At 41.8% G+C, this 24,340-nt stretch overlaps 1 protein-coding gene and 1 long non-coding RNA gene across 3 annotated transcripts in view; one reads left to right on the top strand and one right to left on the bottom strand.

Moving 5' to 3' along the window:
• The window catches only part of SLC36A1 (solute carrier family 36 member 1), a 286,800-nt gene that overhangs the window by 258,571 nt on the left and 3,889 nt on the right, over positions 1–24,340 (top strand). The gene's annotated exons all lie outside the window — the stretch shown is intronic.
• LOC309657804 lies at positions 685–23,902 on the bottom strand. Of its 2 annotated transcripts, none has more exons than XR_014261905.1 (2): positions 23,597–23,902; positions 685–5,092 (listed from the first exon to the last, which is right to left on the bottom strand). It is a non-coding gene; the product is annotated as an uncharacterized lncRNA (long non-coding RNA). The 2 variants fall into 2 exon arrangements; XR_014261906.1 differs by lacking the exon at positions 23,597–23,902 and adding an exon at positions 5,736–15,223.

Genomic DNA, 24,340 nt, shown 5'->3' with positions numbered 1-24,340 from the left:
ATTATATGCAGCCAAACTTAATTCTAATTGATTCACCCTTAATGTTTCCTAAACATTTGTTTTAATCCAAATTCTTTTTCTTGGCCCCCAAAGCCCTATGTAATCTGGTCCCAGCTATCAGCCTCCAGCTCAAACTACTCACTCCCTTACTTTATACTCATTACCTGCACTGGTCTTCTCTCTGTGAAGCAGATCCTTGTTCTACCTTAGGGACCTGGCACTTGCTGTTCCCATCCGGAATGTTCTAACTCCAGGAATTCACAGACATGCTACCCTCCAGCCATCTGATCTCAGCTCAGTTAATTCCTGAGAGAAGCCTTCACTAACAACCTAATCTCAAAAAGATTCATGACCCACCCCCTAATCACCAGTCACTCTGTCATACCACCCTGGGGGGATTTTCTTTACAGCACTTATCACAAGATAAATTTACCTTGTGTGTTTTTTCGTGGGCTTGTTCTCTCTCTCCCTCTCCCCAGAATCTAAGTGTCCCATGAGCAAGGACCTTGTATGTCTTGATCACCAGTACGGCCCTGTGGCCTCACACAATGCCTACATTTGCTTGACAGTGATGACTTTTCCATTTTCAAGAACTCCCCATATGAATGTTATGTTTGTTTTATCACTGTTTTTAAAAAATCAGTCTTACTAGGTGCAAAGATTAGAAGGCTTAAGGAATAACGATATAATTTTTTTTTAAATTTTTATTTATTTATGGCTGTGTTGGGTCTTCGTTTCTGTGCGAGGGCTTTCTCCAGTTGTGGCAAGCGGGGGCCACTCTTCATCGCGGTGCGCGGGCCTCTCACTATCGCGGCCTCTCTTGTTGCGGAGCACAGGCTCCAGACACGCAGGCTCAGCAGTTGTGGCTCACGGGCCTAGTTGCTCCGCGGCATGTGGGATCTTCCCAGACCAGGGCCCGAACCCGTGTCCCCTGCATTGGCAGGCAGATTCTCAACCACTGCGCCACCAGGGAAGCCCCCCTAGGTTCTTCATAACCTTTTTTTGTTTGTTTTTTTTTAGATTCCATATATATGTGTTAGCATACTGTATTTGTTTTTCTCTTTCTGACTTCCTTCACTCTGTATGACAGACTCTAGGTCCATCCACAGAGGTTGGTCTTAAACCCACCTCAGTGGGTGCCCATGGCCTGTTTCCATTTGGGATGGGCCAGTGGGGAGCACAGTAGGAGACTGGGAAGAGGAGAAAGAAGAGTGAGGTTGGCTGGCGTATCAGTTCCCCCGGCTCCTGCCCTGGGGTTTCACCGCAGACTGACGGTGTTCCTCAGCCCGGAGGCCCAGCTCCCATCCAAGGCCCCTCTCTTGTTCCTATAACCACCTCTCCCCTTGCCCCTCAGGCCCCGTGCTGTTGCTCGCCCTGGGGACCTGTGCCATCCCTGTGGTTGACCTGCCTGGACCCACAATTTGAAAGTGCCGTCTGTTTCCTGCCAGGAACCTGACTGATAAACTTGTCATAAATAGAAAGTAATTGACACAGTGCTAATAAAATGATGGTATTAAATTCTAACTCAGTTTAAAAGAGAACGAGGGGAAATTTCTTTTTTTTTTAATTTTTTTTTATTGGAGTATAGTTGCTTTATAGTGTTGTGTTAGTTTCTACTGTACAGCATAGTGAATCAGTTATACATATACATATATCCACTCTTTTTTGGATTTTCTTCCCATTTAGGTCACCACAGAGCACTGAGTAGAGCTCCCTGTGTTATACAGTAGGTTCTCATTAGTTATCTATTTTATATATAGTAGTGTATGTATGTCAATTCCAATCTCCCAGTTCATCCCACCCCCCTCCTCCCTTGGTACCCATAAGTTTATTTTCTAATCTGTGACTCTATTTCTGCTTTGCAAATAAGTTCATCTGAGCCGTTTTTCTAGATTCCACATATAACCGATATTATATGCTATTTGTCTTTCTCTTGCTGACTTACTTCACTCTGTATGACAATCTCTAGGTCCAGGAAATTTCTATATAATGCTATAAAATGATCTCCAGGACATATTAGCTAAAAAACAAATAAGCAACAACAAAAACACAAGGTGCCGAACAGCGTTTAGAGTACAAGGGAGAGACAAACACAAATCTGTATAGGTGTTTGCTTATATTTTCAAAGAGAAACAAAAGACAAACCAAAAATTAATAGAAGTGTTTACCTTAGGGAGAGAGAAAAAGATTATTGATAAAAGCTAGCTTTCTGAATATACCTTGTTATATAATTCTAACTTTGGAACTATTAAATGTTTTACATAATTTAAAATGCTAAATTATATCAAAGGGATAAAGTAAATTCTAAAAATAAAAACATACAGGAGCAAAAGAGCCTCATTGTATATCACGTTGGTGGCATAACCATCCTGAGAACCATTATTTCAGGTAAATTTAATAGTATTTTGGCTGTTCATCCTTAAGGAGATATATACTTAGGAAAAAAAGTATATTCCATAGACTTATTTTTAGTATTAATATTAGTATCTGGATACGATAAGATAAAGAAATAAATTATATAGGTGGTAGAGGAAATAACTTGTACTGATATCATTAGCAACAAACATTTAGAGCCTAAGAGATACATTTTTAAAATAAAACAATTAAACAAAATGCTTGTAATCACTTGAACTGGGAATTTAAAGCCCTGAGCTCGTCATTTTCTTTCCTTGCCTCTGGCAGCACCCTTAGAAGCAACCAACCAGCTGCATCACCTTCCTTAATTTCACTAAGATATTCTATGACGGCGAATATTTGGTCACTTAGGGCCTTGGCTTCTATAGGTACTTGGTTATGGGAATCTGTAGCTAATAGTGTGAGTAACTGTGTACCACCACCTCCCATAGACTGCACGTGTCCCCTTTAGCCCTGAAAACAAGGTCATTAGTGCCTTTAAACCTAGTCAGACTAGAGAACCAATTCGGAAAACTCATCTTAAGATTCTGTTTCTCAGGAAGCACTTTCAGTATCAATCTGAATCTTCATCTAACTACCAGTTTACAGGAAACAAAGGGATAGAGGAACATATTCAGAAACACTGTAAGAATCCAACCAGCCGAATCCAGAATGTGAGAAATTCTGCAGGACAAATAAGATGGTTTGCTCAATAAATGGTGTGAAAAAAGGTGGGGCATGGGGAGGAACTCCAATAAATTGAATGGGACATAAAAGTAGTGTAGGGTATGGGTTTCTTTGTATCTTGATTCAAATCAGCCAAATAGAAATATTTTTGAGATAATTTGGAAAATTTGAACACAGACTGGTTATTGGATGACACTAAAGAATTACTTTTAATTGTGTTAGGTGAGATGATGGAATTGTGGCTCCACTGAAAAGAAAGTTCTTATCTGTTAGCTTTACATACTGAAATATTTATGAGTGTGATGATATAATGTATAAGATTTGTTTTGAAATACTTCTGCAAAAAAGTGTGTGATGGCGCTGGGTGTGTAAACCAGCTTGATAAAATCTTGAGAGTAATTAGAGCTGGTGCTGGTACATAGGAGGTTAATAATATTATTCTCTTTGCTTTGAATTACGCTTGAAAATTTCCACAAAACATTAAGATAACAATATTAAACTAAATTACTTCTGTTTCTTGTGAAGGCTCTGAGCCTAACATGGACTCCACTGTTGTTAAAAAAAGAAAGATTAGCAAGTGAGGGGTGTTAGCAATTTAATAGCTTCAAACCAAGACTCTCTCCTCCATGTAATCAGAAGGCTTGGAAAAATATTTAAAAGCAAATAATTTACTGAATCTGTGGATTCAGTGTAATTTCATGCAAAAAATAATCTTCAGAACAAAAAGTGGTCAGCGTCCCATCTTGAGAGGCTCTGGTATTATAAAGTGAGCCCAGGACTGCGGGCAGGAGGCCTGGGGTCAAATTCTCACTCAGTGCTGTCTCATGGGAAGTCCCCTCACCTTGGTTTCTTCCTCTGTAAAATGGGAGAAATCAGGCTAAAAGATCTCTAGGATCCCTCCAATTATGTCAAGCTGTGATTCAGTAAATGATCAATGTGTCTAACAACTCATTCAGTCATTCAACAATCAATTTATTCAACACCTACTATTGACGGTGCTAGATGCTGGGATGTGCCTGCACACAGAGCTTAGGGTCTAGCTGTAATCTGCCGTTTCCAAGAGAATGTTAGTTATTCTGAAAAATAGACACTGGTGTAGTGGTACATTTTGGAAGGGGTATGAAGCAGTTTTCTCCCAGATCTCCTGCCTACTCAAATTCTGACTTTTCCTCCCCAGACCACCTGTATTTCAGAATAGCTGTTGCCTCCCTGGGGCCAGGGGATGCAATGCCCTGAGTAGCTAGGCAGGGGGGGCATTCTTATCCTGAAGCAGGGGTAGAGTCTTCCCATCCCACACAGGTGCTGAGAGTGGGAAGAGGAATGGTCCAGGGGAAAACTCAGGTGCTGTAACTGGAGAAAGGGTCAGTGGATGCTGAGGGACAAAATGTACCGCCCACTGCCTCTCTTATCTCACTGCAAGTGCTAGAATAAATATAGCACACTTCCCCATTCCTCTGTAGGGAGATAACATAAAGAAATGTCACTATACTACTTTTTTAAATAATTAAATAATTAATTAATTAATTTTGGCTGCGTTGGGTCTTTGTTGCTGTGCGCGGGCTTTCTCTAGTTGCGGTGAGCGGGGGCTACTCTTTGTTGCAGTGTGCGGGCTTCTCATTGTGGTGGCTTTTCTTTTTGTGGAGCACGGGCTCTAGGCACGCAGGCTTTAGTAGTTGTGGTGAATGGGCTCAGTAGTTGTGGTTCGCGGGCTCTAGAGTGCAGGTTCAGTAGTTGTGGCACACAAGCTTAGTTGCTCCGCAGCATGTGGGATCTTCCCAGACCAGGGATTGAACCCGTGTCCCCTGCAGCGGCAGGCAGATTCTTAATCCCTGTGCCACCAGGGAGGTCCCACTATACTACTTCTTAACTAACCCCGTCAATAGGAATCAGTCCAAAGAACTGTCTCTATCTCAGTTTTCTCATCTGTGGAATAGGGATAATGGTATCTATCCCCATAAAGCAATGAAGAGGATTCAGGCAGATACTTCATATAAACGGCTCAGCACAATGCCTGGAACATAAAAAAAAAAAAAAAGCTTAATAAATATCAGGTCTTTCAACATTAAATGCAACAACATTCGCATTATAGGGGTCCCAGAAGGAGAAGAGAGAAAGGACCCAAGAAAATATTTGAAGAGATTATAGTCGAAAACTTCCCTAACATGGGAAAGGAAATAGCCACCCAAGTCCAGGAAGCACAGAGAGTCCCAGGCAGAATAAACCCAAGGAGAAACACACCGAGACACATAGTAATCAAACTGATGAAAATTAAAGACAAGAAAAATTATTGAAAGCAACAAGGGAAAAACAACAAATAACATACAAGGGAACTCCCATAAGGTTAACAGCTGATTTCTCAGCAGAAAACTCTACAAGCCAGAAGGGAGTGGCACGATATATTTAAAGTGATGAAAGGGAAGAACCTATAACCAAGATTACTCTACCCGGCAAGGATCTCATTCAGATTCGATGGAGAAATCAAAAGCTTTACAGACAAGCAAAACCTAAGAGAATTCAGCACCACCAAACCAGGTATACAACAAATGCTAAAGGAACTTCTCTAAGTGGGAAACACAAGAGAAGAAAAAGACCTACAAAATCAAACCCATAACAATTAAGAAAATGGTAATAGGAACATGCATATCGATATTTACCTTAAACGTGAATGGATTAAATGTTCCAACCAAAAGACACAGGCTCGCTGAATGGATACAAAAACAAGACCCATATATATGCTGTCTACAAGAGACCCGCTTAAGACCTCGGGACACATACAGACTGAAAGTGAGGGGATGGAAAAAGATATTCCATGCAAATGGAAATCAAAAGAAAGCTGGAGTAGCAATTTTTTTTTTTAATTTCAGCTAATTTTTTTTTAATGATTATTCTATGTTTATTTATTTATTTTTTTAATTTATGGCTCTGTTGGATCTTCGTTTCTGTCCAAGGGCTTTCTCTAGTTGTGGCAAGCAGGGGCCACTCTTCATCACGGTGCGTGGGCCTCTCACTATCGCGGCCTCTCTTGTAGTGGAGCACAGGCTCCAGATGCGCAGGCTCAGTAATTGTGGCTCATGGGCCCAGCCGCTCCGCGGCATGTGGGATCTTCCCAGACCAGGGCTCGAACCCGTGTCCCCTGCATTGGCAGGCAGATTCTCAACCACTGGAGTAGCAATTCTTATATCAGACAAAATAGACTTCAAAATAAAGACTATTACAAGAGACAAAGAAGGATGCTACATAATGATCAAGGGATCAATCCAAGAAGAAGATATAACAATTGTAAATATTTATGCACCCAACATAGGAGCACCTCAATACATAAGGCAAATGCTAACAGCCATAAAAGGGGAAATTGACAGTAACACAATCATAGTCGGGGACTTTAACACCCCACTTTCACCAATGGACAGATCATCCAAAATGAAAATAAATAAGGAAACACAACCTTTAAATGATACATTAAACAAGATGGACTTAATTGATATTTATAGGACATTCCATCCAAAAACAACAGAATACACTTTCTTCTCAAGTATACATGGAACATTCTCCAGGATATAGATCACATCTTGGGTCACAAATCAAGCCTCAGTAAATTTAAGAAAATTGAAATCATATCAAGCATCTTTTCCAACCACAACGCTATGAGATTAGAAATCAATTTCACGGAAAAAAACGTAAAAAACACAAACACATGTAGGCTAAACAATACGTTACACAATAACTAAGAGATCACTGAAGAAATCAAAACATACCTAGACAGTTTATGAAAATTCATTCAGCTTGTAATATTCATTGTAGACTTGTAATATGGGTGCATTACTGTGTCTATACACAAAGTTTTTTTAACTTGATTAAAATAATTACTTTCAAGTTGCAAAAAAAAACCTAGAGACAAATTACAACAAAAACACGATGATCCAAAACCTATGGGATGCAGCAAAAGCAGTTCTAAGAGGGAAGTTTATAGCAATACAAGCCTACCACAAGAAACAAGAAACATCTCAAATAAACAAGTTAACCTTACACCTAAAGGAACTAGAGAAGGAAGAACAAACAAAACCCAAAGTTAGTAGAAGGAAAGAAATCATAAACATAAGAGCAGAAATAAATGAAATAGAAACAAAGAAGACAATAGAAAGATCAATAGAGCTAAAAGTTGGTTCTTTGAGAAGTTAAACAAAATTGATAAACCTTTAGCCAGACTTATCAAGAAAAAGAGTGAGAGGACTCAAATCAATAAAATTAGAAATGAAAAAGGAGAAGTTACAATGGACACCGCAGAAATACGAAGCATCATAAGAGACTACTACAAGCAACTCTATGCCAATAAAATGGACAACCTGGAAGAAATGGACAAATTCTTAGAAAGGATAACCTTCCAAGACTGAACCAGAAAGAAATAGAAAATATCAACAGATCAATCACAAGTAATGAAATTGAAACTGTGATTAAAAATCTTTCAACAAACAAAAGTCCAGGACCAGATGCCTTCACAGGTGAATTCTATCAAACATTTAGAGGGCTTCCCTGGTGGCACAGTGGTTAAGAATCCACCTGCCAATGCAGGGGACATGGGTTCGAGCCCTAGTCTGGAAGATCCCACATGCTGCGGAGCAACTAAGCCCGTGCACCACAACTACTGAGCCTGTGTTCTAGAGCCCACGAGCCACAACTACTGAAGCCCATGGGCCTAGAGCCCGCGCTCTGCAACAAGAGAAGCCACCACAGTGAGAAGCCTGCGCACCGCAAGGAAGAATAATCCCTGCTCGCCGCAACTAGAGAAAGCCCATGTGCAGCAATGAAGACCCAATGCAGCCAAAAATAAAATAAATAAAAATAAATTTATATAAAAAAAAAAGAAACACTTTTAGAGAAGAGCTAACACCCATCCTTCTCAAACTCTTCTAAAAATTACCAGAGGAAGGAACACTCCCAAACTCATTCTGTGAGGCCACCATCACCCTGATATCAAAACCAAAGATACTACAGATAAAGAAAATTACAGACCAATATCACTGATGAATATAGATGCAAAAATCCTCAACAAAATACTAGCAAACAGAATCCAACAACACATTAAGAGGATCATACACCATGATCAAGTGGGATTTATCCCAGGGATGCAACGATTCTTCAATATATGCAAATCTATCAATGTTATACACCATATTAACAAGTTGAAGAATAAAAACCATATGATCATCTCAATAGATGCAGAAAAAGCTTTTGACAAAATTCAACACCCATTTATGATAAAAACTCTCCAGAAAGTGGGCACAGAGGGAACCTACCTCAACATAATAAAGGCCACATGGGACAAACCCACAGCAAACATCATTCTCAATGGTGAAAAACTGAAAGCATTTCCTCTAAGATCAGGAACAAGACAAGGATGTCCACTCTTGCCACTATTATTCAACATAGTTTTGGAAGTCGTAGCCACGGCAATCAGAGAATAAAAAGAAATAAAAAGAATCCAAATTGGAAAAGAAGAAGTAAAACTGTCACTGTTTGCAGATGACATGATATTATACATAGAGAATCCTAAATATGCCACCAGAAAACTACTAGAGCTAATCAATGAATTTGGTAAAGGAGCAGGATACAAAATTAATGCACAGAAATCTCTTGCATTCCTATACACTAACAACAAAAGATCAGAAAGAGAAATTAAGGAAACAATCCCATTCACCATTGCAACAAAAAGAATAAAATACCTAGGAATAAACCTACCTAAGGAGGTAAAAGACCTGTACTCAGAAAACTATAAGACACTGATGAAAGAAATCAAAGATGACACAAACAGATGGAGAGATATACCATGTTCTTGGATTGGAAGAATCAATATTGTGAAAATGAGTATACTACCCAAAGCAATCTACAGATTTAATGCAATCCCTATCAAATTACCAGTGGCATTTTTTACAAAACTAGAACAAAAAAATCTTAAAATTTGTATGGAAACACAAAAGAACCTGAAAAGCCAAAGGAGTCTTGAGGGAAAAAAATGGAGCTGGAGGAATCAGACTCCCTGACTTCAGACTGTACTACAAAGCTACAGTAATCAAGACAATATGGTACTGGTACAAAAACAGAAATATAGATTAATGGAACAGGATAAAAAGCCCAGAGCTAAACCCACGCACCTATGGTCAACTAATCTATGACAAAGGAGGCAAGGATATACAGTGGAGAAAAGATAGTCTCTTCAATAAGTGGTGCTGGGAAAACTGGACAGCTACATGTAAAAGAATGAAATGAGAACATTCCCTAACACCATACACAAAAATAAACTCAAAATGGATTAGAGACCTAAATGTAAGACTGGATACTATAAAACTCTTAGAGGAAAACATAGGAAGAACATTCTTTGACATAAATCACAGCAAGATCGTTTTTGATCCACCTCCTAGAGTAATGGAAGTAAAAACAAAAATAAAGAAATGGGACCTAATGAAACTTGAAACTTTTGCAAAGCAAAGGAAACTACAAACAAGGCGAAAAGACAACCCTCAGAATGGGAGAAAATATTTGCAAATGAATCAATGGACAAAAGATTAATCTCCAAAATTTACAAGCAGCTCATGCAGCTCAATATCAAAAAAACAAACAACCCAATCAAAAATGGGCAGAAGACCTAAATAGACATTTCTCCAAAGAAGACATACAGATGGCCAAGAAGCACATGAAAAGCTGCTCAACATCACTAATTATTAGAGAAATGCAAATCAAAACTACAATGATGTATCACCTTACAGCAGTTAGAATGGGCATCATTAGAAAATCTACAAACAACAAATGCTGGAGAGGGTGTGGAGAAAAGGGAACCCTCTTGTGCTGTTGGTGGGAATGTAAATTGATAGAGCCACTATGGAGAACAGTACGGAGGTTCCTCAAAAAACTAAAAATAGAACTACCATACGATCCAACAACCCCACTACTGGGCATATACCCTGAGAAAACCATGATTCAAAAAGAGTCATGTACCACAATGTTCATTGCAGCTCTGTTTACAATAGCCAGGTCATGGAAGCAACCTAAAGGCCCATCGACAGACGAATGGATAAAGAAGACGTGGTACATATATACAATGGAATATTACTCAATGGAATAAAAAGGAGCAAAATTGGGTCATTTGTAGAGACATGGATGGATCTAGAGACTGTCATACAGAGTGAAGTCAGAAAGAGAAAAACAAATACTGTACATTAACGCATATATGGGGAACCTAGAAAAACGGTACAGATGAACCGGTTTGCAGGGTAGAAATAGAGACACAGATGTAGAGAACAAACGTATGGACACCAAGGGGGGAAAGCGGCGGTGGGGTGGGGGTGGTGGTGTGATGAACTGGGAGATTGGGATTGACATGTATACACTAATATGTATAAAATAGATAACTAATAAGAACCTGCTGCATAAAAAATAAATAAAATAAAATTTTAAAAAAAGTGTTTTAATTCTGGAAAAAAAAATGGCAGGTCTTTCACTACTTCTTGTCCACTCAGTCCATTCACCAGACCCAGAAAGCAACTCCCTCGCTTGCCCAGGCTTCCTGAAATGTAACCTTCTTGCTGATTATCTGTGACCCTTGCTCTCAGCCACCCATAGGACCCAGCAAACCCAACCTCGGCCCTAGTCATTCAATTTATGGCCCCTGAGTCATTCTCTAGGTTGAATGGCCCAAGCAGGTATGCTTGGAATTCTCAGGAAACCAATCAAATTCCTGTTTATGAGTGTTCATTGGAACACTAATGACCATAAAAAACAGCCGAGAGGCTAGGATAGACCTGACCCATTTTTTTTTTTCCAGAAGACTTTCCCAAATTCCTTTGGCAGACACACCCAGTCCTTCTCCCTATTAATACTAACCCCAGGCCATCCTATTTGCCTTGTTTTAACCTGCCTAGTCTCATCTCCAGAATAGCTTATTTGACCCTTGGTTTTAAAGAAGCACTTCCTAGGACCTCCCTAACAATCCTAAACCCCTTAAAATTTAACATCCAGTGGATTGCCATCTCCCACATGGTCAAGGCCAGAATTCTCAGCTCACCTTCAAGATTCTCCAACATCTGACCTCAACGTGTACCATGATCTTTTATGCAACTTGTACTTACTTCATGCTTGAGTGATTATTCTCTATAAGATTGCTCATCCACCTTCTTGGTTTTTCCCAAGTTCGACAAATACTTGTTGGACTTTAGACAAGACCTTTCCCTCTCTGTATAATCTGGTAGAAATTTCAGGTGCCTTGAGGCAGAGGTTAAGATTTGGTTAAATAGCCCAGTTTAACACAAGAGAGTGGGATGGAGCCTTAGTGAACTGGACAGTATCTGGCCTGTATAAAGACATTCAAATTTAAAATGCTTATGAACGAAGTGGTAGCCAGACAGAAAACACCTGTAGGCCTGGGACCTTCAGAAAATCTTTGCTATCAATTCTTTAATAATACAACCCCAATTCCAAATGAAATTGTACACACACTTCCAATATATTAATAAATAATAGTAGTGTCTTATCAATATAAGTTTATTTTCTGATTTTAAACATCGTTTTGGGAATTCCCTGGCAGGCCAGTGGTTAGGACTATGGGCTTTCACTGCCGAGGGCCCAGGTTCAATCCCTGGTTCAGGGGCTAAGATCCTGCAAGCTACTTGGCGTGGCCAAAATAAATAAATAAATAAACATTGTTTCATGTGTTTGTTAAAACCAGTCAATGAGAAGAATAGGCATTGATGATCACAAAAACTTGAAACTGAAACTGGAGTTTGGATGACAATTGCAGACTTGAATCAGCCTCAGCAGCCAATCCATTGAACAATATATATTTTTTATGCCATAATATTGAGAAAATACCAATTTACAGATATGTAGTTGAAACTAGGTGCAATTTTTAAACAGCTCTCTTTGAAACACAGAATATTTTGCAGTTAACCAGAGAATAAAGGAGAAGTTTGATTCCAAGGTCTACACACAAAAAAAAGTTAACCTGATAGTTGACCACTGATATTTATAGACTTTTCTTTCTCAGAAATAGAAACTCTGATTTTTAACTGGGTGTGTGACAAACAGAATTTTAAAAACTGAATTTCCCAGACTCCTTTGCAGGTAGTTGTGGCCATATAACTAAGTTCTGGCCAAAAGAATATACATAGTAGTGTCATATGCAATTTCTGGGAACTGTCTTGCTGACAGAATGCAGTTGGGGTGGGTGGAGCTTAAGCAGCCATTTTGGAACATGAGGTTTAAAGCCAATGTTGAGTGTGGCAGAGCAGCAAAATAGAGTGAATCCAGGTCTTTCATGATCATGAAGCCAAAATCCCAGCCCTTGATAACTTGCCTCCAAATTTTGTTTATATAAGAGCAAAACAAATTTCTGCATTGTTTAAGGCATTGCTGTTTTTGGTTTGGTTTTCTGATACTTACAGCTGAAACTGTGATATGGAAAACTAAACTGGTGATGGCCTTGAATGGGTTAAAATTTGTTACCTAACACTTATAAGTGTGCCTGTTGTTCCTTAAGATTTTCAAGTGAGCCTAATATCTAAAACAGCTGAAAGGTAGCAGAATATGCCACTCCAAAATATGCCAACATGGCATGGGTGGCATATTCGGCTGCCCTTCACGATGATTCTCAAACTTTTGGTCTCAGGACCCCATTATTGTCTTAAAAATTGTTGTGAGGGGGACTTCCCTGGTGGCGCAGTGGTTAAGAATCCGCCTGCCAGTGCAGGGGACATGGGTTCGATCCCTGGTCCAGGAAGATCCCACATGCCGCAGAGCAACCACATGTCCGTGTGCCACAACTACTCAGCTTGCACTCTAGAGCCTGTGAGCCACAACTACTGAGCCCACGTGCCACAGCTACTGAAGCCCGCATGCCTAGAGCCCGTGCTCCGCAACAAGAGAAGCCACTGCGATGAGAAGCCCACGCACCGCAATGAAGAGTAGCCCTCACTCGCAGCAACTAGAGAAAGCCTGCACGCAGCAAGGAAGACCCAACGCAGTCAAAAATAAATAAATTAATTAAATTATTTAAAAAAAAAATTGTTGTGAGGGAGTTCCCTGGTGGCCTATTAGTTAGGATTCTGTGCTCTCACTTCTGTGGCTCAGGTTCAATCCCTGGTCAGGGAACTAAGATCCCACAAGCTGCACAGCACAGCCAAAAAAAAAAAAAAAAAAGTGGTGTGACTTCAAAGAATTTTTATTTAGTCAGTTATATCTATCAATATTCACTGTGTTAGAAATTAACACTAAGATCTTTTTAAAACACAAGAATATACAAACACACAACCCATTAGGTATCAGGGCAATGACAACATCATATGTCATGTAGCCACATGTCATGTAACCTCTGAAAAAACTCCACTGGATGCTTGGGAGAGAATGCGAATAAAAAAGGCAAATAACGTCTTAGTGTATTATGAACCTATAGTTTGGAACTCGTGGACCTTAAAGGGACCCCCAGGACCCTGGGGCCACACTTTGAGAACCAGTGATCTAAAACATGAAATTTTAATCAAATATTTGGGGCGGCTGGACACACCTTCAGTGATTTCAGAATCTCGGAACACAATGATGCCTAAGATTCAGCAGTAGATATTTGTTGGGGTTTTGAGGGGCCACCAGCACCCATTTCCCCTTCTTTGGGAACCATGTCTTGATTTCCCTCTCAGGCAATAATACCCTCTCCTGCACGCTCAGCCCAGCTTAGAAAAAGAGCCTGTGACTAGGCTAAGCCGTCCCATGCTCCATGGCCACAGTGACCCTTTCAAGGAGGAGCATGAGGTGGAAGGCAGGCCTGCAGCAAAGGATCTGGCCTTTCCTCCTGGGCTGGACTAGGAGTGGATGTGAGATCCAGAGTAGCAGCAGCCTTCCTGAGATCACATGGGGAGGCCTGTGTGAGCATGACGCCAACATGAGAGAGACAGAGACAGAGACGGAGACGGAGACCGGTCCTGGGACGTTGGTCGAAGCCCCTAAACCAGCCCGAGGCAGACACTGCTATTTGTCTGCTCTTCTGCTTAATCTGCAGACCCTCCGTGTTGCTCAGGGAGCTCTCTGTCCACGTCCAGCCAACATACTGAGCTTCCTAGACCTCCTTTCTGTGCAGGGAGGCCGTGTGACATGTTTCTGGTCAATGACATGTAGGCAGAAGTCCGTGCCTGGAAGCTTCTGAGGAAGCTTGTGAAAGGAAGGAGACTTTGCCCTTTGTCCTTTTCTTCTCGGATGGCAGGCATGAGACTAAAAGGAGGGCAGCAGGTGAGTGAAAGGCACCAGGAAGGCTGACGGGAGGAACGGGTTGCTTTGCAGAGAGAGATCAACGTGTTTGGAATCAAGCTTCTGTGACACACAGCAGAGTGCACTCCCTACGTGATATATAGCCCTGCTCCTGGCCTCTTTGTTTACAGGAGCCAATCAAGTCCCTTTGGGGCTTATGCTGCTTTGGGTTAGGTATTGTCCCTTTCTTTCTTTCTTTCTTTCTTTTTTTTTTTTAATTAACTTTTATTGGAGTACAGTTGCTTTACAATGTTGTGTTAGTTTCTGCTGTACAGCAAAGTGAATCAGCTATACATATACATATATCCCCCGTTTTTTGGATTTCTTTCCCATTTAGGTCACCACAGAGCACTGAGTAGAGTTCCCTGTGCTATATAGTAGGTTCTCATTAGTTATCTATTTTATGGGTGTTCTGTCACTTTCAAGAGAAAAATTCAGATTTCTAGCTCTGAGGAGACCTTGTGTTTACTCAAGCAGGCGGCTAATCTTTTCTCACGTCTCTGAGACAAGGTGAGCCCCAGTCATAGCTTTAAGAGAAAGGAGATGAAATTCATTACATGGCAGAGGAGAATCACCCTACGGCTTCAGAGAAACAGCAAAGCAGGATGAGAAAGGAAGAAAGTCACGGGAGAGGGCAAAGAGGAGCCTTAAGGAAAGCAGAAAACGTGTTCTGGCTTTAGAAAGGAGCCGAAAGAGTGTCGGGGGCCACTGTCTGGGTCACACGCGTAATTCTGATGACTCTACAGCCAAGTTATGTAGGAGAGGCTCCTCCAATTTTTAGCAAACTGCAGTTGGCCCTTATGCTTCTGAGGCATGTGAAGAACTGCATTCTTTCGGGGGCTGGGCCTCTCTCTTCTGGATTTTTCCTCTCTCCTGGGGAGGGTCAGGGAGAAGATGGAGGGAGAATATGAATTCATGTGAGCGTGCACAAACTTTAGAGTCAGAAAATCTGAATCGAAGTCCTAAGTCTGCATCAAATTCCTGGGGATCTTGAGGAATGTATTTCATTTCTCTGGGACTCAGTTTCTTCCCATGTAAAACGGTCATGGTAATAGTCATCTCACAGAGTTGTTGCAAGGATTAGATGAGCTAGTAAAATGTAATATGAAAGAATTACATAAGGAGTAGCCATTGGGGGAAACCAGGTAGAGGGTACGTGGGATCTCTGCGTACTTTTGCTACTACCTCTTCAGCTTCTTGTGAATCTATGATGATTTCAAAATTAAAAGTTCTAAAAAAAATTTTTTTTAATTAATAGGAAGGAAGGAAAAGACGAAAATCTACCAGTCCTGGGTGTCAGGTTTTGTAGAGTTTCCTAACGGTTGGGCAGTAGCAGCGAGGAGATGAGAGAATTTGATGGGGACGGGAATGGATTAATTCATTAGCTTAATTAATTAGATCCCTTATAATGCTCCTAGAGATATAAAAGTAAAGATTATAGAGCTTTTAAATGACTGGTGATGGTGGGACTTTGTTTTCTTCGATTGTGGCTCTGCCCAGACTGGGCTGCGCGAAGCTTTGGGATTTTCCGGGGTTATGCTCTCACAGAGGCAGGTCAGCTATGTTGATCCCCTTTCACTGCTCCGGCCCTGCTACCCTCGCAACAGGCTGCCCAGCAGTCCCACCCCTCACAGCATTCCTCTCAGAAATGTGGTCAGAATCAGGACAAAAACAATACCTTGGCCCCTGAGTCTTTCTAGAACCTTCTCTAAGATACCAAGTCTCTCAGGCTCATGACCTCACCCCATCTCTCCTCCGTCTCTGGAATAGATTAAAAGCCTCTGGTGCTGGAGGACATTACATTAGCATGTAATGTGCTTAGCTCAGAGCCTGGCACATAGAAAGTGTACGTTAAACTCAAGCTATTACAGTTAATGGAAAGCATCAGGACAAGTCAGTACACGGCCCAGCCCTGCTGTAAGTTGCTGGTGACTTCCAATAAATCTCTCCGCCTCTCTGGATCAGTTCTTCCTCCTCTGAACAAATGAAAGAGTTGAACCAAAGATAGCCCCCTCTACTCTAAAGATCACTGAAACCCTTGAGGGAAAGTCTAAGCCACTCCCTGCTAAGAAGCTGCCACGGCTTCGTAACACTGAGTTATCAATGCCTCAGTAAACTATACCTCCTCTAGGGAACTCCCAGCCCAAGAGGGAAGGCTGCTGAACGACAGAGAGCTTTTCAAGATATTTGGCTGGGGCTGTGCTGACTCAGAAGAAACAAACAGTACAATTCTCAGACCTGAAGGTAACAAGAAGTCCCCTGCCAGTCCCCAGAGAGAAAGCCCGCTGTAAGCTCATGAAACAGGGCAGGGCTTTCATAGATTTCTAGAATGTCAATACTGGAAAATCTCTTAGGGAGTTTCTAGTTCAGGGGTTTTCAAGCCACATTCTGTGAGTGCTTCTGCAGTTCCACAAACTATTAATATTCATCTCCTCTTGTATACCTCAAGCTGTATTTAAAACTGTGACCAAAAAACAGCAAAGACACCAATATCAGTCGTATCAGTCACCCGTTAGATTTCAACACATCAGAAATGAAAATCCATTAGAATGTTGTGCCAGATTCTGTTGGTTGTCCCCTAAATCTACCCTTCCGTTTTCTCTTTGTGGTGGAAACTACAGTTGGGTGGGTCCATGGCCACCCAGATTAAAGACTACATTTCCCAGCCTCCCTTGCAGCTAGGTAAGGCCATGTAATGAAGTTTTGGTCAGTGGGATGTAAGTAATGGTTGTGAGTGCTACTTCTGGGTGTTTTTTTAGAGTGAAAAGGTATGCTTTTCTTCTTCCCTCTTCTCACTGGCTCTGATTTGGACATGATGGTGGAACTCAGTCAGCCACCTTGGACTTTGAATTGGAAGTCTCATGTTGAAGATGGTGGGCAAAAATAGAGAAGGAATCTTGCGTCTTTGATGATCACTGTATCCTTACTTATTTACATTAAGTGCCTGGACTGTTTACTCCCATACTTCATTTACATGAAAGAGACATAAACCTCTGTCATATTTAAGTCACTTTTATGTTGGAGTTTCTGCCTTTTGCAGCTAAACCTAATCCACACATTTGTGTTCTCAGCGATTGACTTTACAATGCATTAGTAATACAATATTTGTATAGTTTACTTAATGATTCTAAGGAAAACACCAGTTGTAACTATCACTCATGTCAAGAAACAGAATTTTGCAGCCACACAGAAGACCTCCGTGTGCCCTGACTCAATCACAACTACCTCTTTGCTCCTAAAAGCGCCTCTATCCTGACTTTTATAGTAAACACTTCCATGTTGTAATGATGTAATATTACCTTAAAAACATTTTGGTTAAAAACCACTTTCATCTGTAGTATATGGGATAAAGTTTAAGACTTTGTTTGACCAAAGTCTTCCTCTGGTCAAAAGTTAGAAAATAACTGAAAGAGTTTGACCACCTCATTTTCCAGAGGGAGAATGTGAGGCTTCTCGGGAAAGGACTTTCTAGTATCAATCAGCAAATCAGTGGCAGGGTGAAATAAGACCCGGGTTTTGCTGAAGCCCTACCATTTCATTTTTCCAGTTCTTTCTAGGGGAAGGGACCCTCGATACAAGGTACCAGCCTTACCTAATTACTCAAGGATGGAAAAGATTTGCAAATACGGCCTGTCTAGTACAGGGCATTTCATCATCCACCTGCACCAAACTTGGGTCTTTCCACAGAGATCTCAGGGTAGAGAGGCTGCCAGTGTTTCTTCCCAGATGGCTATGCATTGTAACCTAAAAGGATGCATCAGCAAAGAGGGAGTCATAGACACAGAGCCACACAACGGGGATGCTAATTGGATGAAGTGATCTTCTCAGCATTTCTCGGATCCCAGTGTGGGGCATCTCTCCTGTGGTGCCGTGTGCACCCACCCTGATACACAGAGGCCCTCAGACAGCACTGTGGTTAAGTATGAGGCTGAGTCTCTGAGACCAAGAGAAATGAGATGCAGACATGCAGGCTGGAGCAAACCTGAGCTCTTCTGCCATATTCACTCAACTGTTATGACCTGCATGGGGCTACTCCCAAGTCAGAATTCCAGGAGAATCCCTCATGCTCATGAAGGCCAATTATGTTATATTGTGAAAGGTGCCCATTGGGCTTTCATGTAGGACCTGGCAGCGTCCAAGATCTCACATTGGCCAGATTCCACAGCCCTCTCTCCTAGATTCTTGGACGTTTAAGGGTAGGCCTGTTGGCTTCTGCCTTATCCTATGGATTAAAATTAGCAATCAACATTTAGCAAAGTTGTTATTATATATTCCGTGATTGGGGTAGGGTTGTGTTCTGAGGACTCAAAGTTTGGGAAACAATGCACACTTTCTCCACTTTTGGAAAATTCATGAAGTATGATATTAGCATATTGAAGGCTCTGTGAATTCCCACAGTAGAGAATTTTGCTTGATTTTGACTGACCTAGCATTTCCCAAACTTTTTCAACTTTTGGATCTTGTGTTTCACTAACACCATTCTGCCTAGAACAGTTTGGCAAGTGATGCTGAGACCCTTTGATGGGTAAAGGATGCATTAACACACATGTATCACATATACAACATGGCTGGAAAACCACCTTTCTGGCCCAGGTAGCCCATCTTTCTGGAAAAGTACTGAATTATCCCATACTCTGTAAAAACCCATTCCTAATAGACCCAAGAAGCAGTTGTGGAACTGACCTAAACCTGCCCAGTCTGGGGTGGGTTCCCGGGGGAAAGCTGCCTTGGCCACAGAGCCTGGCACCTGGCTTGTTGTACCAAGATCCCTGGCCAGCCGGCAGCCACCCAGTGTGTGTCTGGGCTTGTTTTTCCTTCCTCTCCCTGCTCTTCTTAGAACACGGCTGAATGGCTCCAGTCTCTCGGCCCTTCTCCCAGCCAACACTGGCCCCCTCCAAGTCTGGCCAACTCCTCTCCCACCGCCTTGATACACACCCCCTCCAAGCTGGGAACCACAGCACTGGGCTGTTTTTCTCCCTCCTGCACCCCAGGAAGCCTCCCCTTTGCCTGGGCTTCCTTCCAGGGGCCTTGGCTGCCAACCCATTTTAAACTCATCCTCAGCCCAGTCACCTGAAGAAAAAGAGGCTCACAGGAGACCCAAGATGAAAGAGTGTTTAATCCTGTGGCTTTTTGAGTTTTGTTTTTAGCGGGAAACTTTATTTTCAAAACAAATTATTGTGAAGAATTTACCAGTTTATAGAACAGATAAATAAGGACATTTGTGGCAGACTTGTTTATTCCGGCAAAACACGGGAAAGAAATGAAATGACCATTGGTAGGGAATGGGTTTAATAAGATTATGGTGAAGTCATACAATGGAATATTATGCAGCCACCTAACAGCATGAGGCAATTCCCAGCAATAATCACAAAAGTCCTAGGAAAATCCTTACTTTATATGGAAACTATTTGGTTAATAACTTAATTTTAGGGCAAAAATGAAGATTACTACTCACATTGTTATAAGGCACCAACTCCTATTCAAACTTGTCTGATATTTTTATGGTACTTAAATATGATGACCAAACATCCCAGTTCACCCAGAACTGAGGGGTTTCCCAGGACACCGGACTTTAAGTGGTAAAACTGAAAAAAAATCTCAGGCAAGGAGGTGAGTTGTTCACCCTATACTTAGCACAAATTAAGACTATTTTCGAAAGAATAAGATGATTACGAATTTTAGCCCCCAGTATATTCACAAATGAAATTGAACCAGTATTTGCACTACAAATAGGAGGACAAAACTATGTGGATTGATATGAAACATGCAATCATTTCAAGATGTTGTGAAATGTATGAAAAAAAAAAAGCCAAAGTACAAAAAACACCGTTCTAAGTACGTTCCCATGTTGTATGTGTTCTCTCTGTTGTTTTTCCTAAAGGTCAGGGTAGGAGAGCAGTAAGGGGCGTGTCCGTATAATATAAAAATGAAGTTTGTGACTTCTTGTCTATTTTTGTACCCCATTGCAAGAAAATGGCTGGACTGATTCACACCAAATTTTGAGAATATATTTGGGATGGTCTGACTTAAAATATAGTTTGTTTGGCATATGAAAATTTTATTCTAGGGGTCCTGGGGAGATAAGCAGTCATTCTCCAGAGAAGCCGACTCTAGTTAAATAAGAGAGGCCCACATAGTCACCAACTGGAAAAGATGCACCAGATGGGTTTGGGTCCACTGACAGAGAAAACAAAGAGTGGTTTCCAGTGAATGTCCAAAATAAAGGGTCACAAGGTAGACTCTTCAAATGGAAGGCCTCGGTGTACAAGCTGCTTCCCACATGGGGGATGGAATCAGATGTCCATGTGTGTAAGGACGGTTAACGATTCTTCTGAGCAGAGCCGCTCTTTTGGATCTTAAAGCTTACATTTGCAGACTATTTCCAAAAGATGATTATGAAATTGATAATAATCAGTGTCCCTGAGGAGAACCACAGATCTAAGATAAACTGGATGTTTATTTTTCATTGTGTATCCTTTTGAACTGTTGGCAGTATTTTCCATGTTTGTATATCAAATCTTTTTTCTTTTAATTTATGAGATACTTCAAGCATACAAAGAAGGTATAGAGGATATTAAAGTTAGTATCTTTGTATGTAACTGCTGGCTTTGACGAATCTTGATGTTTTGCCGTATATGGTTGTATTGAGAAACCTACAGCTCTCGTCCTATGTCTTTCTCCTTTACTGTCACACAGAACACTCTGACACTTCTGGTCACCAAATGTGTACGTGTTCTCCCCACAGCAAGCAATTCTGTGACACCGGCTAGGTGTCCTACAATTTAACTCAATTCTGACACTCCCTACATGGAGATAGCATCAGATCCCACAGGTTAAGGACTCAGTCCCAAGACACTCCCCCTACTCAGATGTCAGTTGCAAGTAGTAAGTCCCCAGGTCACACCCAACTTCTGACTTGGCTACAAATAGGAGGTTCCCATGACCTCCTCCCATTTGGATTTGATTATTTGATAAAACAGCTCACAGAACTCAAGGGCACCCTTACTTATGTTTACCAGTTTACTAAAGGAAATGGTAAAAGATACACTTGAACAGCCAGATGAAGAGATACATAGGGGTGAGGTCTGGGAGGGTTCCAGGTGCAAGAGCAAGGTTCTGTCCCCATGGAATTGGGGTGTAGCACCCTCTTGGTACATGGATGTGTTTATCAACCTGAAAGCTCTTTGAACCCCAGTTCTTTTGGATTTTCTACATAGACAATCATGTCATCTGCAAACAAAGAGTGTTTTTTTTTTAAACAAAGACAGTTTTATTTCTTCCTTCACAATCTGTATACCTTTTATTTCCTTTTCTTGCCTTATTGTATTACAAGAACTTCCAGTAAAATGTTGAAAAGCAGTGGTGAGAGGGGACATCCTTGCCTTGTGCCCGATCTTAGTGAGACAGCGTTGAGTTTCTCACTATTAAGTATGATGTTAGCTCTACGTTTTTTTGTAGATATTCTTTATCAAGTGAGGCTACTGAGAGTTTTTAGTCATGAATGACTGTTGGATTTTGTCAAATGTTTTTTGTGCATCTATTGCTATGATCAAGTGAGTTTTCTTTTTTAGCCTATTGATGTGAAAGATTACATTAATTGATTTTCGAATGTTGAACCAGCCTTGCATATCTATAATGGTATAAAATTCTTTTTACACATTGTTGGATTTGATCTCCTAATATTTTGTTGAGGATTTTATGTCTATGTTCATAAGGTCTATGGTTTTGTTTTCTTGCAGAGTCTTTGTCTGGTTTTGGTATTAGGGTAATGCTGGCCTCATAGTATGAGTTAGGAAATACTTCTTCTGTTTCTATCCCCTGAGCGAGATTGCAGAGAATTGGTATATTTTCTTCCTTACGTTTGGTAGAACACGTAGTTAATCTTAACAAATAAGAGGATCAGTCTTGATAGAAAGGTGCTAGGGGCCTGGAGCCCTACCATCTACTCCTGTTTCCCCTGACATACCTGTAGGAACCTTAGGTTTCCATAGAATACAGTTTGAAATCACTGATCTAGACTATGGATTGATAAAATTTCTCTATAAAGGGCAAGATAGCAAACATTTTAGGCTTCACGGGCCATATGGTCCCTGTTGCAACTATTCAGCTCAGCCATTGTAGTGCAGAAGCAGCCACAGATAACACATACATTTGAGATGAAAATGTGTCTATGAACTATTTAGTGAAAGAAGCAGGTTACAAAACATCAATACTAGTAAAATGGTTAAACCGCGTATTGAGTGCTTACTACACATCAGCCACTGTGCTAAATGATTTATGTGGATTACCTTGTTTAATTTTCAGAACTACCTTACAATATAAAGGCAATGATCTCCAATTCACTGATGGGGAAACAGAGATCTAGGTGTGTTAAATAACTTGCCAGTAACATATGGAGCGGGGATTTAAACCCATGCAGTCTAACTCCAGAGCCTGAGCTTTGAAATGCTACAGTATATTGCCTTTTATGTTTACTTACGTATATTTACATAAGCCTAAAAAGGATCCGGAAGGAAATACACCAGAACGTTAAGTGGACTCTCTTTGTCATGTAGAGATTATAATGGGGGGAGTGATTTATACATAAGATTGTTTCACTTTTTTCTAATTATTCTGTATCATCATCATAAGTTAGATATTTCCACTAGTAATATAACAATACCACCAAATGAGGCAGAAGGACTTTTTCTTTCTAAAGATCCGTCCAGTTCTAACATTCTGGAATTCCTCGAGGCCTCTGCCATCTCCAGAGTTTGGTCGGAGGAAGAGGCACAGGCCTGGGGTGATAGTGGGAAGGTCTGGAGAGCTTGTCTCTCTGCCCTGGAGGGCACTTGAAGCTCTTAGAGATTCCAGGCTGCTCCACCAGCCTCTAGCCTTCCATCTCTCTCCCTCTAGCCCTTCCTACCATCTCAATGGCTTTTCTGGTCTCTCTAATTACCAGGAACATGGAGGGAACCACAGCTTCTGTTTAGACCAAAAAAAGGAGTTAGATACTCACAAATGGCTGCCTCAGAGAGGATGATTTCCAAATTGGACCCTGGGAGGGGCAGTGACTGAGCAGGATAGGGGCCAGGTCTGATTTGGGGGTGCGGCCTGACCAGGCAGCCTCAGTCTCCTTTTATGGAGCCATCGGATTCAGGGACACGCTCCCCAAAGTGTAAAAGTGAGTGCCAGCACTGAGCCGGCACGTGCCACACGCACACGCGCACGCTAGGTGCTTTATGGGCCTTACCTGTGAAGAAGGTGCCATCCAGGGCGGAGCCACAGTTCCCCGATGAGGACAGATTGCGTAACCTGCCCAGGTTCCCCTGTGTGAGGACCTCGTGCTCTCCGGACTCAGCCCAGCTCCTTCCGCGCTGCGCAGGGAACCGTGTGAACGGGCCTAGGAGTGGTGGGAGCCCAGGGCTGCCTGGCCTTATGGTGTTTTCTCGGCTTCCAGTATCAAAAGGGCATCAGCTTCCCTGGCGGTCCCGTGGTTAAGACTCCGCGCTTCCACTGCAGGGGAAACTAGTTCCATCCCTGGTTGGGGGACTAAGATCCTGCACGACCAAAAAAAAGGGGGAGGAGGGGCATCAACGAAGAGGCTAGTGACCAGGTGGTCTGATAACTCCAGCTCCGTCCCTGAGGAAGTGGTGGGCCAGGGAGGGGGCTAGGGATGGGAAGGGGAGAGCGAGTTCTACCTCTGAGGAACCATCATGGGGAGGGGCTGGACTGATGCCCCGAGTGTCAGGATGAACCCAGCCCCAGTCGTGAGAAGTGCCAGGGAGGTGAGGGTGGGCTCAACGCCAGAACTTTCCCCCAGAGAGCTGTCCAGAGCGGAGCCAGCTGCTTGTGGCGTTCCCTCGCAGGGGTAGTGTGCAGGCCAAGGCTTGGGGCCCCACTGTCGGGTGTAGGGGGGCGTGGATGTGGACATTGGGCTGGATGACCAGCCAGGCCTTCTTTTCAGAGATCCTGCAATGATAGCAGCAGCCAAGCT

This window comes from Balaenoptera physalus (genome assembly GCF_965194825.1).
Source record: "Balaenoptera physalus genome assembly, chromosome: 3".
Lineage (NCBI taxonomy): Eukaryota > Metazoa > Chordata > Mammalia > Artiodactyla > Balaenopteridae > Balaenoptera > Balaenoptera physalus.
Note: the sequence above shows the minus strand (reverse complement) of the source record. Positions and strands in the feature narration are given on the sequence as shown.